The sequence below is a fragment of the Ambystoma mexicanum genome, chromosome 2p (genome assembly GCF_040938575.1).
Source record: "Ambystoma mexicanum isolate Mex_15411 chromosome 2p, UKY_AmexF1_1, whole genome shotgun sequence".
NCBI classification, from domain to species: Eukaryota; Metazoa; Chordata; class Amphibia; order Caudata; family Ambystomatidae; genus Ambystoma; species Ambystoma mexicanum.
Genome location: NC_090923.1, coordinates 6,343,196 through 6,359,691, shown reverse-complemented (window position 1 = coordinate 6,359,691; position 16,496 = coordinate 6,343,196). Strand labels below are relative to the sequence as shown.

General features: G+C 50.1%; 1 protein-coding gene across 1 annotated transcript in view; it reads left to right on the top strand.

The window, feature by feature from the left end:
- The first annotated feature begins 1,744 nt into the window (after window positions 1–1,744).
- LOC138566126 (zinc finger protein 268-like) overlaps window positions 1,745–16,496 on the top strand; it is a 65,954-nt gene continuing 51,202 nt past the window's right edge. The window contains exon 1 of the mRNA XM_069643130.1: window positions 1,745–1,883. The gene's annotated coding sequence lies outside the window, so the exon portion shown is untranslated. The remainder of the gene's footprint in view (window positions 1,884–16,496) is intronic.

Genomic DNA, 16,496 nt, shown 5'->3' with positions numbered 1-16,496 from the left:
GCGCACACAGAGCATGAGAGGGGCGGGCTAGGGGACACAAAGAGCACGCGCACACAGAGCCATAAAGAGCACGCGCACACAGAGCCATAAAGAGCATGCGCACACAGAAGGAGCCATAAAGAGCACGCGCACACAGAGCCATAAAGAGCACGCGCACACAGAGCCATAAAGAGCACGCGCACACAGAGCCTTAAAGAGCACGCGCACAGAGCCATAAAGAGCACGCGCACACAGAGCCATAAAGAGCATGCGCACACAGAGCCATAAAGAGCACGCGCACACAGAGCCATAAAGAGCATGCGCACACAGAAGGAGCCATAAAGAGCACGCGCACACAGAGCCATAAAGAGCACGCGCACACAGAGCCATAAAGAGCACGCGCACACAGAGCCTTAAAGAGCACGCGCACAGAGCCATAAAGAGCACGCGCACACAGAGCCATAAAGAGCATGCGCACACAGAGCCTTAAAGAGCACGCGCACAGAGCCATAAAGAGCACGCGCACACAGAGCCATAAAGAGCATGCGCACACAGAGCCATAAAGAGCACGCGCACACAGAGCCATAAAGAGCACGCGCACACAGAGCCATAAAGAGCATGCTGCACACAGAGCCATAAAGAGCACTCGCACACAGAGCCATAAAGAGCACGCGCACACAGAGCCATAAAGAGCACGCGCACACAGAGCATGAGAGGGGCGGGCTAGGGGACACAAAGAGCACGCGCACACAGAGCCATAAAGAGCACGCGCACACAGAGCCATAAAGAGCATGCGCACACAGAAGGAGCCATAAAGAGCACGCGCACACAGAGCCATAAAGAGCACGCGCACACAGAGCCATAAAGAGCACGCGCACACAGAGCCTTAAAGAGCACACGCACAGAGCCATAAAGAGCACGCGCACACAGAGCCATAAAGAGCACGCGCACACAGAGCCATAAAGAGCATGCGCACACAGAGCCTTAAAGAGCACGCGCACAGAGCCATAAAGAGCACGCGCACACAGAGCCTTAAAGAGCACGCGCACAGAGCCATAAAGAGCACGCGCACAGAGCCATAAAGAGCATGCGCACACAGAGCCATAAAGAGCATGCGCACACAGAGCCATAAAGAGCATGCGCACACAGAGCCATAAAGAGCACGCGCACACAGAGCCTTAAAGAGCACGCGCACAGAGCCATAAAGAGCACGCGCACACAGAGCCATAAAGAGCACGCGCACAGAGCCATAAAGAGCATGCGCACACAGAGCCATAAAGAGCACTCGCACACAGAGCCATAAAGAGCATGCGCACACAGAGCATGAGAGGGGCGGGCTAGGGGACACAAAGAGCACGCGCACACAGAGCCATAAAGAGCATGCGCACTGGTTCCCTCGAGAAAGTGCCGCCAGAGACGGTTGAAAAGAGATATATACTACATGACAGAGCATGCTTGAAGTCACAGCAAAGACCATTGACTGCGCAATTTTCCGTGTAATCTCTTTACATGCACGGACTAAAGGAGAGGCTTGTGCGAAGAAATAACCGGAGCCGGGTACCGAGAGAGCGTGGAATACCGCGCATTCGTACTGAGCATGCGCACTAACTACCACAGAGCATGCGCACAAGATACTGCCGAGCCTGCTCCCGGGACGGTACTGAGCATGCGCCCTGGCGGGTAGGCACTGAGCACGCGCACTGGAGAGGATACCACAGAGCATGCGCACTGGAGCGAACACCAAGACGCGCAGGGGAGATGTTACTACTGAGCATGCGCTCTAGGGAGAGCATCCGTGCGCATGCGCACTGGAGCGGGTGCCTTTCCGCCACATTCTCCCGTCAACGCGTTCTTTTGGGTGACTCCCCGCACCCCTTGCGATCTGCGCAGATGGTGCTTGGAAGGTGGGGGTTTAATATTCGCTTTGTAACTTTTATTCTTGCGTTTCTCCTGCTATGAAAGCACTGAGACCCCAAGGATCTAGGGCAGACCTGTACTGGCTTACGGTGGCTCTAGAGGTAGAGCAAGCACCCCCCGTTCCTGCTCCCCCAGAAGTCACGTGCCCCTTATCTCGGCGGGTGCCCCCCTGCTCATCCCTCTCTCTGAGAACACACGCCCCATCACTCTCCTGCAATCCCTGGCCCTCTACTGTCTTCTCCTTTCTCGTAGGTTTCACCTGCCTCATCGCCCTCACTGGGCTACCCTCACTGGCCTGCCCTCACTGGCACTGGCCTGCCCTCACTGGGCTGCCCTCACTGGGCTGCCCTCACTGGCCTGCCCTCACTGGGCTTCCCTCACTGGGCTTCCCTCACTGGCACTGGCCTGCCCTCACTGGGCTGCCCTCACTGGGCTGCCCTCACTGGCCTGCCCTCACTGGGCTTCCCTCACTGGCCTGCCCCTCACTGGGCTGCCCTCACTGGCCTGCCCTCACTGTCCTACCCCTCACTGTCCTACCCCTCACTGTCCTACCCCTCACTGTCCTACCCCTCACTGTCCTGCCCCTCACTGGCCTGCCCTCACTGGCACTGTCCTGCCCTCACTGGCCTGCCCTCACTGGGCTTCCCTCACTGGCCTGCCCTCACTGGGCTTCCCTCACTGGCCTGCCCCTCACTGGGCTACCCTCACTGGGCTACCCTTACTGGCCTATCCTCACTGGCACTGTCCTGTCCTCACTGGCACTGTCCTGCCCTCACTGGCACTGTCCTGCCCTCACTGGCACTGTCCTGCCCTCACTGGCACTGTCCTGCCCTCACTGGCACTGACCTGCCCTCACTGTCCTACCCCTCACTGTCCTACCCCTCACTGTCCTACCCCTCACTGTCCTACCCCTCACTGGCCTGCCCTCACTGGCACTGTCCTGCCCTCACTGGCCTGCCCTCACTGGGCTTCCCTCACTGGCCTGCCCTCACTGGGCTTCCCTCACTGGCCTGCCCTCACTGGGCTTCCCTCACTGGCCTGCCCTCACTGGCCTTCCATCACTGGCACTGTCCTACCCTCACTGGCCTGCCCTCACTGGGCTACCCACACTGGCCTGCCCTCACTGTCCTACCCTCACTGGCCTTCCATCACTGGCACTGTCCTACCCTCACTGGCCTGCCCTCACTGGGCTACCCACACTGGCCTGCCCTCACTGGGCTACCCTTACTGGCCTATCCTCACTGGCACTGTCCTACCCCTCGCTGTCCTATCCCTCGCTGTCCTATCCCTCGCTGTCCTATCCCTCGCTGTCCTATCCCTCGCTGTCCTATCCCTCACTGGGCTACCCTCACAGGCCTGCCCTCACAGGCCTGCCCTCACTGGGCTACCCTCACTGGCACTGACCTACCCACACTGGCCTGCCCTCACTGGCACTGGCCTGCCCTCACTGGCACTGGCCTGCCCTCACTGTCCTACCCACACTGGCCTGCCCTCACTGGCACTGTCCTACCCACACTGGCCTGCCCTCACTGTCCTACCCTCACTGGCCTGCCCTTACTGGCCTACCCTTACTGGCCTGCCCTCACTGGCACTGGCCTACCCTCACTGTCCTACCCTCACTGTCCTACCCTCACTGTCCTACCCTCACTGGCCTACCCTTACTGGCCTGCCCTCACTGGCACTGACCTACCCTCACTGTCCTACCCACACTGGCCTGCCCTCACTGGCACTGGCCTGCCCTCACTGTCCTACCCACACTGGCCTGCTCTCACTGTCCTACCCTCACTGGCCTGCCCTTACTGGCCTACCCTTACTGGCCTGCCCTCACTGGCACTGGCCTACCCTCCGTTGCCTACCCTCACTGGCACTGTCCTACCCTCACTGTCCTACCCTCACTGTCCTACCCACACTGGCCTATCCTCACTGGCACTGGCCTGCCCTCACTGTCCTACCCCTCACTGTCCTACCCCTCACTGTCCTACCCCTCACTGTCCTACCCCTCACTGTCCTACCCCTCACTGTCCTACCCCTCACTGTCCTACCCCTCACAGGCCTGCCCTCACTGGGCTACCCTCACTGGCACTGACCTACCCACACTGGCCTGCCCTCACTGGCACTGGCCTGCCCTCACTGTCCTACCCACACTGGCCTGCCCTCACTGGCACTGGCCTGCCCTCACTGTCCTACCCTGCCCTCACTGGCCTGCCCTCACTGGCCTGCCCTCACTGGCCTGCCCTTACTGGCCTACCCTTACTGGCCTGCCCTCACTGGCACTGACCTGCCATCACTGGCCTACCCTCAGTTGCCTACCCTCACTGGCACTGGCCTGCCCTCACTGGCCTGCCCTCACTGGCCTGCCCTTACTGGCCTGCCCTTACTGGCCTGCCCTCACTGGCACTGTCCTACCCTCACTGGCCTGCCCTCACTGGCCTGCCCTCACTGGCCTGCCCTCACTGGCCTACCCTCACTGGCACTGTCCTACCCTCACTGTCCTACCCACACTGGCCTGCCCTCACTGGCACTGTCCTCTTACAATGGTGCACTATAATGCTCTGTATTTCTGGCTATCCTTTGGCTTCTATTCCAGCTATTTTATCTAGAGCTTTTTGTACTTCCTTCGGGCACCCTCTCTTAATTATAAAGTAAGAGAGAGGTGGATTGGTCTCAAGCCGTGCCTGTCCCCACTCTCCACATCTCTTGCTCACGGATAATGTAAGCATTTGCATCTTCGGACTCTTCCATTGTACATTACATTACTGATTGTAAATCAGTGGTATCTGGGAATGTGTCTCTCGTAGCAGTCCATACCCAGGCTCTTGCCGCATTAAAAGATGCCCCATCATGTTGATCAGCGTCTATTGTCACCTCTGGGAACTCCGCCTTTGTCCACACCCTGTCGGATTGGTCACCCACTGCTGATACTAGCAAGCTTTTGACATCTCCTATTGCCAACGGGACCCCTGCTTTATTTTTTTTTTTAATGCATATATCCACTTACTCGCCCCTCCCGAAAGTGGGGGCAGTGTCTTTAATAAATGTGCCTTATCCATTTGTGCCCATTGTACATACTGTGGCCTTCTCCCTCCTTTATGTATTAGTGGCATCTGTAATTTGCTTTTTCCCCTTGTCGTACTTACCTTAGTCCCTCTCTTCCCTAGTGTTGCCATCCTTCCAGCCCTTGCTCTTAGCCTTCCTTGCCATTCTTCCTCCATTACTCTCCCCGTTGGGCTCAGTGTACTCACAGGGGCTTCTCCTCCTACTGCCCCTTCTAGGCAATCCCCTCCTCCCTCTTGTTCCTCTAGATCGCTCCAGTACTCTTCTTCCCTGTCTGACATCACTATCTCCCCATCCCTGCTCATCTGTTCTTCCCTCTCATCAATTTGTATTATTCGTGTTTTGATTATTTATTTTGAACAATATTTCTCCTTTCTTCCACCCTCCCTCTATGCAGTTTGTTGGTGTCTGGGGCTCTGGTTTTTGACCTCCCCTGGGTGTAATGGCATTACTGTTTTCACATATGTCTCGCAATCGTGTTAACTCTGTTTGGCCCAATGTTAATCTTGTCTCTAAATCTTGGGCTACTTGTTTGATGCTTGTGTTGGGAGTACTTACCTGCCCGCACGCCCCTCTCTGATCGTACGGGGGTGTTGCTGAGGTGGACGGCTGCGTATTTGGGGGTGGGTTAGGCTTAGACACATATACTGGGTCACTTTATCCCTCTGCCGGCTTTGGCCCCTCTGATGGTTTTGGCTATACAGGGTATAAACTTACTGTGGCGTTACCCCCTTCTCTTTTAGAATCATCCTCCTCTTTGCTGGTCCCTGCCACAGGAGACATTCCCTGTCCCTTGCTTTTATTTGGAGGTATTTGTTTGAATAGTCTCCACAGATCCAACACCTCAATTTTGTTGCTGTTTGACTTTGTATTTTACAAATAGGCATACAGCAATCCTATTAAGCACTTCCTTGTCAAAAGACCCTCCTTTGGGCCATACCTGGGGTAGTCCTTCCCCTTTTAGTTCGGTCAGCCACTCGTCATGATATTTCCTGATCCTGTCGGCATATCCAGGCAGGGTCTGGCAAATATGTGACAGTGGAGTCTCTGCCACCATGTTGGACAAGTGACCCTCTCAACGGTTTCTCAACCACTTCAATAGGGCTAACCAATTTGTACTTCTCGTCCTCCTTCTGATCCGCCACAATACCCTGGAGAGGGGACGAGCAAGTTAACAGAAAATAAGATAGGGGGAAGGGTTTGGAGGCCAGCAGTTAATGGACTTCAATCGTTGTGGTGGTAATCATGACAAGAAACTTGCATCCAGAGGTAGATTGCAGAGAGGCAGTCAGGAATACTTGCAGAGTCAGATCAGTAGGGACAGTCTGGAAAGAGAAGACAATTGCAGTATTGCCCTCAAAGAGGGGGGTCGTAGAATACAAAGTTGGCAATGCGTTGTCCTATGGAGGAGGTGAAGAGGGTGAAAAGAATCTCAAATTGGGTTTATGTCCCATTGTTTTATGTAACCACGGTTGATACCACATTATTTCATGTATCAATGGGTCGATGCCTCAACTGAACCCCCCTGTCATTGTTACTGTTTGAAAACTGACGTTTTCTTTAATTGGCTGTATGTGAGAAGGTTGATGTTCTCATGTACTGTGCTGTTGTCAGGCAGCGGCATCCACCGGGGCTAGCTCCTTTTCTATGCACCTGTTGGCATATGACCTGTGTGAGAAACCAGAGGGTGTCTCACAGACTATTCCCTTGGGTTCTGTCGTCCAGGTGGCTGGGGCACAGCCCTTGCTATTGGATCCAGACCCTGGGGGTGGACCAATGAGGGAGGATCACCTAGATGCGCGGTCCCATGGGAGTGGGAGGGCAGCACCCGATGGAGAAACGCAGTATTCCCATCCCTATTTTCCTGTTACCCCTTGCCATCCCATATGCTATCTGGGCACCTTACTCCGCCTTTCCTACACAAACACCACTACATGGGCTATGCGCTCTGGTGGAAGACAGACTCGCACACAACCATTCCATGCAAAATATCCCAATCTCAGGGTCAGGCAGAGTCAAGCAATTACCCGTAACAACTCACATCTGAATGCTGTTACCTTTCCCCCACATGGATAAAAGGGGGAGCATGAGAACACAATATGAGCAAGGCGAGCAGAAAGGCCAAAGCATTACAGAGCAGGATTGTCACATTTGGCAACTGGACAAAGTATTGTCTTTTGCTCGACAAAAACAGACGCCGAACAAGCAGCTAATTGCAGCTGGTGAGTTGGAGGCAATATTGCGATACCAGTTGGCATTGAAATGAAGGCTGTGAGCAGCGATAACCTAATAAATTGAACTGTGCTGTGTAGTGGACGAATAGAGAATGCAGATGAAAGCCCGAGGCAAAAGGAAGTGATCATTTGAAACTAAATTAGAAGAGATACATTGTGACAGAGTGGTCCGGCACCCGTGTGTGCTCATTCGAAGGACTCTGGAAGGAGTATCTCAGAAAGATGTTATAAAGCAGTGAGATGTGAAAGTGTTGAAGTGGTCCTGCACCGGGTAGATGGAAAACCGTGCATAATCGAAAGTCTTAATCAAGGAGATTTTGTCCTGAGACAATGGGGGTCATTACAAGTTTGGCGGTAGCCGTGCCTGTAAAACGGGCATGGCTACCGGCAAACTCGCATCCGACACCGCCACCCGCGAATGGGCAATTAACGGGCCATTACAAGTTTGGTGGCCCGGTAATTTCCCTTTTGCGGGTGGCGGTAATGATGTGCTCCCCATCCCCTTTCTGCCCTATGGATGCACCAGCACTGTTCATAACGGTGCCGGTGCATCTGCAGGTGTTGCTCGTGGGTGCCGCACAACCCGAAACATGGGGGAAGGGGGAGTTACAGGTCAGCAGTTCTGAACTACCATGTTACCTGTACCATTTTTTTATTAAACACGATGGGGGTCATTATGAGTTTGGAGGTAGCCATGGTGCTATTAGCACCATGGCTGCCTCCAAACTCGTGTCCGGGTTCTTTGAATGGGGACTTACCGGGTCATTCCAACCTTGGAGGACCCGGTAAGTCCCCAATAAAAATACCCATTCCCCATTCCCATTCGAGCTCCCATAGGGCTCAATGGGAATGGGGAGGGATCTAATAACGGGCCCGTTAATAACAGGCCCGTTAATAACAGGCCCGTTATTAGCTCCCTGGTCCCTTAGCGGCTCCGCTAAGGGTGGCTGGTAAAACCAGCCGTCCTTAGCTGGACCCGCTAAGGGACCTCGGAATGAAGCGGTAAGGGGTTAACGGCACCGGCATCCTTACCGGCGCCATTAACCCCTTACTGCTGCACTCGTAATGAGGCCCTATGGGCCTCATTACGACCCTGGGGGTAGGGGGTTAACGGAGCTGGTAGAGCTGCCGGCCCCATTAACCCCCTACTGCCCCATTACGAAGTCTGCTTGCGGGACCCGCTAAGGACGCCTGGTAAAACCAGGCATCCTTAGCGGGTCCCGCAAGCAGGCCAGGATGCTAACAGGCACGTCATTAACGGGCCCATTGTTAGCATCATCCCCATTCCCATTGAGCCCTACGGGGGCTGAAATCGGAATGGGGATGTACCGGGTCCGGGTTCTGTGAATGGGGAAATACCGGGCCCTCCAAGGTCGGAATGGCCCGGTATTTCCCCATTCAGGGAACCGGGTACCCGGAATGGGGGTAGCCATGCCGCAAGAAACGGCATGGTTACCTCCAGGGTCGTAATGAGGCCCTATGTTTTTGCACATTGCAACATCCCACACCCCTTTTGTTCTTTAGAGTAGGGTTTAGCAATAGGATTCTTAGTATAGGCCATTTTTGATTTGACTGGACTTGACTAGGTCAGCGTTTACTTTTATTTGATGGTCGTAGCTCGCTCCCATTGTTAGAATTAGGTTTAGATAAGTGTTTTTTCCAACCCATTAAAAGTACAATAAACACCCTTGAACTATACTCTGTGTCTGTTGTACTTTTGATACCATGACTTCCTTGCACCTGTAAAGATACGGTGCGTGTACTTCAGTGGGAACTACAATTACCAGAGGGCCAAATGGTAAATGACGTGATGCGTACACGACCGACCAATCATGATCTGCAATGCAAACTTGCATCAGGAACTAAGAACCAGCATGCGTCTTTGTTTTCACTTGAGTAGCACTTCGGACTGATTGCTTTTCTGCTGTTTTTTTCCCCACCTATTGGTTTTTCTTGGAATTCAACCTCGGCCTACCCTGGGACTTCTTGCTCTGTCGTTGTTTGTCTTTCTTTGATATTGCTCTAAAACCCGACTTCTACCTGTCCCTGGATCCTCTGCCCAGTGTCATGGTTGGTCTGCCTGTGATTATACTGGATTGCAACCCTTGTTTCTTCCTAGATACCTTGATTAGTATTTCTGGCTTTTCAGCTCTGTTTTCTTGAATGACCGACCTGCTGCTTGTTCTTAGTCATCTGTGGGTAAAGTGGGGTTGGTGTCCAATTATTCTCCGGATCATCAGCGAGCACCATGGAGGTGCTATTGTTCCCTGACCACTCTGCACTCAGCCCTGCTTGTGATCCCAGAAGTACACTTGCAAGGTGGGACAAAAGAGACTTTTGGCCCTACCGCCCTTCCTATATCTGAAGAAGAAACAGGAAACTGTTGCCATCACCAGAGTTCAAAACCCTCCCTGGGAAACAAAAAGGTGATACAGACACAGAGCAAAGGTTCAACATCATAAAAGTGGTGCTCCGTACCTTGAGGCTGATGATGATGCAGAATCGCTATGTCCTGTATATGCTAACTGGCATGGAGGGAGGCGTGTACAAACAGATCGGGAGGCTGTATGTGCAACAGGAATCCCCAAAGATGCTGAGAAAGGCTCCCTCTCACACATAACCGAAGCTTTTTCATAATCTGGGAGTGCGTATAAAGAAGGAAGCCGGCAAACAAAATGAAGACCGTTTTGACCTCACATTCTCGTGGGCTCCATCCTGGCTGGGAGCTATTGTGAAAATGCTGGTGCCCGTCATCGTCTTCATCTTTTGTGTGTGCCAAATGGGACTTGTGCCAAAGCTTTCCCAAAAAGCGCAATGATGATGGTCGCAATTGGCATAGCACCCAAAGCACTTTGCGGTACCCCAGAAAGCGGTACCCAGAGAGACGACCCAAACAAAGCCTGTATGATAGAGATTTACCATCCCTTTCACCCCCCTGTGGCACACTCGTCACACCCCACCTCACCTCGTCCCAAGAATTATACAGAGCACTGGGTTTATTTAGCTGGGGATGGGGGTTGTATTTACTTGACATGTACCCCAGAAAAATATACCCAGTGTGGGGCAAACTTGTGAGATGTTTGCAGAGCATGGGTTCCAAAGGACGGGTCGCCACCATTTCTGGAAGCTGAAAGGTTAGCAAGGGTGTGCAGGGAGGTGGAGAACATATATTTGAACTGAGCTGCCACTGGTACTGTAGGGGAGTTTGTTAATTTAGGATTAACGAAAGGGGGAAAGGAGATAGGGTCTTCCCACCCCCCTTGGTGATACCGGACGAGAACTAAACGCTAGTAGAGCACATCCAGGGAGCTGTGTGGGATGGGGGTGCACATAGAGGGTGCGCGATCACTTTAGTGCATGCCTTACAAGCTATATGGTATATGTAGGTGTGAACGCCATCTTGGCGAAAAGCAGTCATCGTACAATGTAGGCCCAAGCTCAGCAAACAGCATTATGTTGGTTAGTATTAGATCTTTTGCTTGAGTGCGAACACCACCCCTACCCCAGCCAGTACTCGCAGAGTCTAAGAAAACCTCCCTTCTCCTAAATGTTACAGGCCCTTGCGCCCTGGGAAGAATGTGCCCTGCAAGGTCATGTGAAGGGCGCGTAGCGCCTCTTGGCGGTACCATCCCACGGAACAGCTAGCATGGCCCTCCTGCCCCCAATGATCCACCACAAAAAATACAGATTTGCAATGTTTTTCATTCTGAGACCACCGCATGCCACAGTACCATCCGAACCCAGACCACCAACCACAAAACTTTTATCCATCACTAAGATCAGAAGCCAAGGCTATCGCGCCTTCAGAGAGGGGTCATGTGATTTGTGCAGCAAGGTGCAGGGTAGAAACAAATTATAGCCAAAAACAAAGGTGGATGACCTTGGGAGTTGCTGTTCTGTCTGAGAGTGAGTGGAGCATTTGAGTTAGTGTGACAGCTCTCACAAGCCCATCCCTGTATCTTCCAGCGACTAATCCGCTCATTATTTTAAGGCTAGTAAGTTAACCTTGAATAAGGATAAAACAAAGATTGTAGTTTTTAGTAATGGGAAGTGGGGAAAACATTTGAACTCTGTATGTCTAAAGGCCAGTTTCAGGTTAAATTGGTAAATTAGATTCTACCACAAATTTGGTGGGCACATGCTGGATAAGGCAATAGAGGTCTGTAAGTGTAAGGTGGGGAATACACTGTTGTATGGCAGTGAAATCTGGGGGAGTTGTAACTGAGAATTTGGAGGTCGCCCGAAATAGAATTATGAAAAATAGGAACCCCAAATTGCGCACTGCGTTTGGTGCTAGTGATCACAAGGATTGCCACACAAGCTAAATTGGAACAAGGTGCCTTCTTTTCAAAGGTTTTGCAGGTACCCCAGAAAAATGACAATATTCAGTTCTTGTTAGCAGAGATGGCAGGCGCTGGTTTCTGTTTAAAGTTTAAGTGGTTTTGGGAGGGTTTTAACACACTGTTCACCACAGCAAGAGACCTGAGCCTGACAGAGTTAAAATAAAGAGTTAACGAGGGGATACCCCACCACAAGTGGGATTGAGCAGGAGCATCTCCCCTACACTTGTGTCCCCCAGAAACAGCTGACCGGATCACCGCTGCACCGCAGGTAAGTCTGTGGGCTTCAACTGCACTGCAATCTGTCACGCAGTTTTCGTGCCCATCTCCTTAGATCATCTTCATTGGAAGAGGTTTTGTATATTTAGAATAACCTCCAATGTTGCTGACCTTATTGCCCAGCAACCCTCACGCTACAGGGTGAAGCACTCCCCTGGAAGATGGCCGCTGCACGGCACACTGCTTGAAAACAATGCGCAGACCCAGCTGATCGACTGCAATTGGTTCCCCAACAGTACTAATGACCAATAGCAACACTGCCCAGCTCATCCCGACATACATATCTAAATGTATCCCCAATGCTCGAAATATACCTTGCATGCCCAACAGGCTCCACAGCTGTGTCCATTGCTGCCGCTGTGCGGTTTTACTTGACTGAAAGCCCTGCTTTGCGATAACCATATTACAACTCCCCTCTCACTCCTCGTTACAACTGAAGCTATCCGCGGATACTGGGGTCAGGCCTCCTACATACTCTGCAGCGTATCCTAGCATACATTTAGAAATGTATGATAACTTGCTCAGATCAGTGACACTAGCTAACGTGTTCTGTCTGCCGGAAACGGGCACTCTAATTTTTTCAAACTCCCACTCACGCTGCGCCCACCCCTACCAATCTACTTACCCATACAAACCTACCTTCCAGGGACTCAAGGGTCACCGCTTAATCTGCGCACTCTAGGCTCCTGAAGTTATTGCCTCATGCGGCCATACGTGCCCACTCCTTCCCACAGCCCCATGCATCTTAGTTCCTGCGCTCCCTGCACTTACACTCATGGCCCTGAGACCCCCAATTCAGAAGACATCCCTCCTACGTCCTTCCTACCCTCTTTCTTCAGCCCCCTTCAGAATTCACACACTGAGAAAGTTCATGCCGGTATCGCACCAAGCCTCACCAACACCAAACGTGCCCTAGGCCAACACTTCATAGAAACCAACAGCTAGGTCTGCGCTTATCAAACACCCCAACCCCATGTAACCTAAGCCACACTTACACTCACTACTCAATGACCCCAAAGATACACAAGCCAAGTCTGTTGCAAAGGCACTTTAGGAACTGGGATTTCTACAAAGAGGCACTAACCCCACTCACTCTAAAGGACGCATTCTAGTCTGGGTGGCGGATCTTAACTGTGCCGCAGATATCAGTTCCAACACCCCCTACCCCTGGACCGACCATCACCCCATTCTTTACTCCATCCCTACATCCACCAAAGCCACTAAATGTAACACTCCCTCACCACCAGCATTAGCCAGGAGTGCCCGTAAATCAACCAAAGACAAGCTCCTACCCTTTCTGGATGTTCCAGCCCTCAAGCCCCCATTCTCCATCGACCCCCGGGTTCAAGTAGATTTGTATAATCTCACGCTCCAAAAAAGCAATTGATTCCATAGCTCCTCTAGAAAGAAAGAAAGCCAAAGTGACGTAAGACGCCAACTCCTGGTACACATCAGAACTTCAGGAACTGTGCACCCTCAAGCGTATTGCGCTCACCAAGTGGCAAACCAAACCACAAGACTCCACTAAAGAAGAATACAAGAAATTGTCTACTCAATACAAAAAGCCTCATCCAAGCCAAATCTACCTCCCACAACACCAGAATTACCAATGCCAAATCTGAATCCAAAGAAATGTTTTCTATTTTCAGGGAACTGGCTACCCCTGCCCCTAGCTCCCAAGACATTGTTAAAGATTAATCCTGGTGCTCAAGCATTCAAACAGCTATGCTCACCAAAATAAAACCCCTGCAGAGCAAAATTAGTTCCCATAATTTATTTATTTTTTAATTTTCATTTATGCATTTGTAAAGCGCGCAAAGCCCAGAGTCAGCTAGGAAAAAACTTAGGATATGGTTACAAACTTGGTTTCTTAGTAACTGGCATTACTTTACAGAGAAAACAGAAACAGTAAATATCTATGTCCATATCTATACAGGGTTCAGTATTTCAGTGGGTTCATTTATACGCATTCATTTACATGTTCTTGCATTTCCTGATTGTTACATTTTGTATCCTTGTCGATGAAGTGAAGTGTCTAATGTTGTAAATCAGATCTGAAAAGTAGTGTTTTCAGGTTTTTTCTAAAAGACCAAAAGGAGGTGTCGGTTCTCAGTTTGGGGTGGTAGTACATTCCATAGTTTCGGTGCTAGGGCTGGGAAACTAGAGCCCCCGCTTTGTGTTTTCTAACCCTGGGGGTGATGAGCATGTTGGTGTAAGCAGAGCGGGTTGGTCGATCAGAGTTAGTTTTGTGGATATGGTCACTGAGATATTTGGGTGCCTTTTTAGCAATGCATTTGTGCGTAATTGTCAAGATTTTAAATGTAATCCTGTCATGGACAGGGAGCCAGTGGATGTTTCTTCTTGTGGCCGAGATGTGGTTGTGTTTAGGAGTGTTTAGTGCGGCCCTGACGGCGTTATTTTGTACTGTTTGCAATTTTTTGATGTTTCTAGTGCTAGTTCCAGCGAAAAGGTAATTGCAATAATCAATTCTAGACAGTATCAGAGCTCTGGCCAGGGTGAAGGAGTTTTCCGTAGAGAGGAAGGGACGACTAGCTCTTATCAATTTAGCTGTGTAGGCTGCAGATGAGACAACCGCATTGACTTGTTTGTGTAGGGTGAGGGAGGAGTCGATGTAGACTCAGAGAATGTTTATTTCATTGGCTACATGTATGATGTGTCCATCGATGATAAAGGATTTGTAGATCTGGGGTAAATTGCTAAGTTTCTTTTTGTTTCCAATGATGATATACTCAGTCTTATCATCATTAAGACACAGTTTGTTGAGGGCCATCTAGGCTTGGTTGGCGAGGTAAATTTTATTTAAGTTATTGGAGTCTGTGACGTAACATCCTGTAATTGGTATAAGTATTTGAGTATCGTCCGCATAATTTGTATACGTGATGGCCATATTGTTAAGTTTATCAAACAGAAGTTTAGTAAATGCGTTGTATTATTTGGGCGACACGCAAGAACCTTGAGAAACACCGCAGGTCACAGGGACAGGGTGAGCTACTGCATTATCTGAGAAGATCCTCATTGTTCGGTTAGACAGGAAGATTAGCAGGTCCGATAGCAGGGCGAGTAGAGCGCTCGCCTTGACATCTGTGCCGAGCCTGCTAACGCAGGTTTGAATCCCGGCGGGGCCAAACTCAGCCTTTCATCCTTTCCGAGGTCGATAAATGAGCACCACCCAATGTGGGTAATAATAAGCAGCGCTCATATACCCGAGGGTTCGTAGCGCTATATAAATGCTAAATTATTATTATTCATTATTATTATTATTTGATCCTTTCGATTGATTTAGGGGAGAATTGGGCCACAGTATCTAAGTGTTGGCAGAGGATGTCATGGTTAAATAAGTCAAACGATGCAGATAGGTCAAGCAGCAAGAGGATACAGAGATCTCCTTTGTCCATGTAGTGGTCCATTTGCGTTTTCAGGTCGAGCAACCCCGTTTCGGTGCCATGGCCAGATCTGAAACCAGATTGTCTTAAGCCTAATAGGCGATTGTCTTCCAGGAATTTTTGGATCTGCAGATAAGCTGCCTGATCAAATATTTTAAGTACGAAGGGGACTGTGGTAATGGGGCAGTAATTGGTGGGAATGTTGGCATCTAAGGTGGGTTTTTTGAGTAAAAGTGGGACCTACGCTGATTTGAGATCGTTAGGGATTGAATTAGATGCAAATTAGTTATTGATAAGGCTGGTAATAAAGGGTGCCAGTACAGCAGCGCAGTCTTTTTATCAATGTAGCAGGGCAGGTATTGCCTTTGCATCTTGAGGGCTTTAGACTTTTGATGATGTTGATAGTATCAGTAGTTGTGAGAGGGGAGAAAGTACATTTATTTATCTCTGTGATATTCGGGGCGTAGATGCGGTGGATGAGGTTAGGTTAGCGTTGATTTCTGACTATTTTTATTCTATTTTTTGTTGTAGTAGTAGGATTTTGTCAGCCAGGGTGTTCTGAATATTAGTACACCATAGTTAATCTTTGGTTGTATGGTCTGGGGTAGGTGCTGGTGACTCTAGTTCACGTAGAATGGTGAATAGCTCTCTAGAATTTGATTGAGCGTTGGTGATTCTCTGATTGTAGACTTCGCTTTTAAGTTTAATGATTTTATTCTTATAGTTGTTGGCTAATAATTGGAATTGGCTTTTGTTTGCTAGAGTAGGCAATTTGAGACATTTGTTTTCAGCTGATCTTTTTAGGGCACGCAGAGCTTTGAGTTCAGGGGTGAACCAGGCGTTGTTATGTGTTCGTGGTTAGCGGGGCAATTTTTGGTATTACCCGAATTGTTCGTTTGCAATTGTTCGAATGCACAATTGACCGAATTTAAAGGGTCACAATTGACTTTTTCACAATTGACCGCACATATATATATATATATATATATGTATATATATGTCAATTGTGAAAAGGTCAATTGTAATTCGAGCAATTGTCAAACGAACAATTCGTATACATCCCAATTTTTTCAATGGCTGCCAGCATAGTTTCTTTAAATTGGCTGGCCAAGGTTGACGGGTTGCATTCAGAGAGTGATGGAACCAAAATAGGGGCGAGTAGTGGTAGTATATTCTCTCTGGTGATGTTTTTGGAGTTTCTGGACAGGACAGTGGTAATAGGTAGTGACTGTATCATATTCTTAATAGTAATAGGAGAGGTAAAGGTAATGAAGTTGTGATCAGACCAG